Below are 3,890 nucleotides of genomic sequence, written 5' to 3'. Positions count from 1 at the left end.
GCTGCTGCTGAAAGCAGGTATCTGGTTTTTTTCGGTTCTATAATTGAAACACTGTATCATCTCCAGCTCTGAGGTCCCGGCCGGAAAGCTGGGTGGTTTCTGGGGTTTTGTTTAGCTTCTATATTTGTTACAATGTTTCAAACTGCCAGCTCAGAGGCCAGCAAGGCAGGCGGGGAACGTTGGAGTCCTCCTTCACTGAAGCAAGCAAGCCTCATGTTCGCTTCCAGCTGCCTGGCTGCCAGCCGCCATCTTGGCTGGCAGTTAATTTGCATATCGCCCTGATTAGCCAATGGGAAGGGTAGCGGTCGTATGCTAATTACCATGTTTCTCTTTTATTAGATAGGATTTTAATACTAGAGGCCCGATGCATGAAATTCATGCAAGAGTAGGCCTTCCTTCCTCTGGCTGCCAGCACTAGTTTCCCTCTGGCACCAGGGACCCAGGCTTTCCTCACAGCCCTGGCTTCATCTGGAAGGTCGTCAAGAAGGTCTAATTAGCATATTATGCTTTTATTAATGTTAGGTTAGGTGGCCCAGGAGGCGGAGTAGGAAATAAAGAGAGTCGAGTTAATCAGAAAAGAAAGGAAAGGCTTTATTCTGCGTCCCTGGGCGACCCACGGGCCCCAAAGACAGGGCACATGGATCCGCACCAACAGGGAGGGGGGCGCTTTTTTTATACAGCTGTTCAGTGAGAGGGGGGGCGCCTGAGCTGTGGGAGTTCCCGCCATGGGGGTCGTCAGTTTCCAGGTGTCATCATCTGCCTGGTAGCTGACCTGTTAGGAATTCCAGGGCGGGACCGGTATCTGCATCACCATCTACCTGGTGCACTGGCCTGTTACGGATTCTAAGAAGGGCCCAGTATCTGCGTCACCATCTGCCTGGCGGAGGCATGCATCAGCTCCTGGACCCCCTTTCGACCTAACAATTATTATAGATATTTTTATTGATTTCAGAGAGGAAGGAAGAGGGAGAGAGTGACAGAAGCATCAATGATGAGAGAGAATCATTGACCGGCTGCCTCCTGCACATCCCCCACTGGGGATCGAGCCTGAAACCAGGTCATGTGCCCTGACTGGGAATCAAACCGTGACCTCCTGGTTCATAGCTCATCACTCAACCACTGCATCATGCTGATAGGGCTGAGGCCTCTCATCACGAATCAGCCTTCTTCCTCTCATGAAGCTAGTCCTAGGGATGCATACGCTTCATTTAGGATTAATATTTATGACAATACCTTTCCTTGCCCCCTGAGCATCCAAACTGAATAGCAGCCAGAACCTGAAACCCCCTGGTGCTTGAAATCTGGGTTAAATGGTTCCAGTTCATGGAAGACCCCTCCCTCAACCTCTCAAAATTGGGCCTTTTCATTGTGAGATAGTTTAACATTCACTTTGTTTTTCTGTTGTCCTTGAGCCTCACCTTGATTTGCCCTAGCAAGCTAAAGAGCTTAGCAACTCAGCCAGTGAGAGGGCGTCCTTATGATCCAGTGGGAAGGATGGAAGAAGGGGCAGGAAGGTTACAGTGACAGAAGAGACTTTTATTGGCTACCCTTAGTGCTCAGGGATGTTTTCATGGGCCTCACCTAGAGTTATACTTGGATCAAATGAAAAGATGGGATCATTAACTCATCCCTGGAATGCTGTCTAGCAACACTGGTGACATAATTGCTATAGTCTGATTCCTCTGGGCTGACTGCTCACAAGGGATCCCAGCTGTTGTTGGGAGATCCTAGCATTTTGCAAGTTTCTCCAGTCCTCCTGTTGCTTCTGTTTTCATGATGGTTGTAACTCCCTTTTCCCATTTTCCTTCGTAGTGTCTCTAATCTCAGGTTAGTTTTTGGATTGAAACGTCTTCCCATCGGTTCATAGGTGGCCCCATGAACACTGGAACAGCTATGGCATTCAGTTTTTCAAACTTCTGCTCCATTCAGACTATTTCTACCATACCTGCCATATTCAATCTTACTTCCTCACTTTTGCCCTCACTATGGCCCTCACCTAGAGTGCTCTTCCCTTATTAATCTTAAGTCATTCTTCCTTACACAGTTCTCAAGAACCCATTTCAATTTAATTAAACTCTTATCAAAGTCCTAGTATTTATTACATGGTAGGCATTGTGTTAGATTGTGGGGACATAAAGGTTAATGAAATGAGAATGTGGCTCCTGACCTCATGGAGCTCACATTCTTGGAGGGAAGGAAGGCAAGAAAACTCATTGACTATAATGTGATCAGAGATATCACTTAATGGCAAGGGAAATACACGTGTCTGGAAGAGGTTAGGGCAACTTATGTATTTTCTACAGAACTATTTTGCCCTGGCTGGGTAGCTCAGTTGGTTAGAGCATCGTTCGGATATGCCAAGGTTGTGGGTTCCATCCCCAGTCAGGGCACATCCAAGAATCAACCAATAAATGTATAAATAAGTGTAATGACAAATCGATGTTTCTCTCTAATAAAAATAAATAAAAAAGTTTTTAACTGTTTTGAGCCACTCAAGCCCATATTTATGTATGTTTTCTGGGAATTCTTATTATACTTGGAGTCACTTAGCTTAGTTCATGTTATTTTTGTGTCACAAACAGATATAAGCCCCTTGAATTTAAGAACCATGTTCTTTTGTATCCCACCCATGGCACATAACATATTATTGAACATAATATTCACTAATACATACTTATTTGGCTTAATTGTTGGTTGCTTGATTTAGGATACAATGGAGTTGGAGAAAGAGTTTGGGTTGGGGAATTAGGCGGCAGGAAGCCAATATGGGTGCAAGATTAATGAACAGATTACAACTGAGGGTAATTGGGTCTCAATCCTTTTCAGGGGACTATATAGAATTTTTCCCAGAGGTGTCTTATCCAAGGAAGTTGAGGTAGTTATTCACAAATTTCCATCCATCATTAGATGGTGGGCTGCTGAGTTGTTAATGCCCTGCCCATGCGTGGACCAAGCTCAAAGCCTAAGTCTGAGTCACAGGTGCTTAAAGTAGAAAGAGATCCTGAGAGTAAGAAAACAGTGAGGACCAAGGTAATATCCATGGGGCACTGGCAGCATCTGTTGTAATCTCTCTCTATATATATAAGGCTAACATGCAAAGTGTCCCCTTGGGAGTTCAACCGGGAGACCGGGAATTCGATCGCTCACTATGGCATGCGCTGACCCCCAGGGGGAGGCGCGGAACGAAGGAAGGCCCCGATCTGCCCTGATAGATGGCCAGGCCTAGGGACCCTACCTGGGCATGAATTTTGTGCACCAGGCCTCTAGTATACTAATAATATACAAAGGTGTCAATTGAGTCATTGTATATAATAATTAAACACTATACACAACCTACATATATTTTAGAGGGGATTGGCTAAGGATGCCTAACCAACCTTATGACAAAGATATAATTTCTGTTAAGCTTTTTCAAAGACTAAAACCAGGAGTCCTTAATCTAGTCTGGAGGGTGAGAGAAGGCCTCTTTTGGAAAGTGATGGTAGCCATGTATGTTGGGAGGGAAGCTAAGAGGAACTATCCAAGCAGAGGGAGTAGCACTGTAAAGCCCTGAGAAAGGAGGAAGCTTGGAGCTGGGCTTATGTGGCTGGAATATAGAGAATCAGGACAGACTGGCTTCCTGAGGTTCATGGTAGGCAAGGACCAGAGTAAGTGGGATTAGGATTTAGGGAATTGATCCTGGGGACAATGGGAAGCCATGAAAAGGCTTAAATTTTGCAGCAGATGTTTAGAATGATGGCTCTGGTTGCAGAATATGGAGGGTAGAAACCTACACTACACTGCTTGGCCTCTGAGTTCTTTGGTGAAGTGAAGGGTGTCAAGCTGCCAAGAACATATTCCAAAGCTGATTATTGTTGTATTTAAACAAAAGAATGATATACTTAAATGCA

This window comes from Myotis brandtii, unplaced genomic scaffold (genome assembly GCF_000412655.1).
Source record: "Myotis brandtii unplaced genomic scaffold, ASM41265v1 scaffold86, whole genome shotgun sequence".
Taxonomy (NCBI): domain Eukaryota; kingdom Metazoa; phylum Chordata; class Mammalia; order Chiroptera; family Vespertilionidae; genus Myotis; species Myotis brandtii.
The sequence above is the reverse complement of the archived record's forward strand: the minus strand, read 5'-3'. Positions refer to the sequence as shown.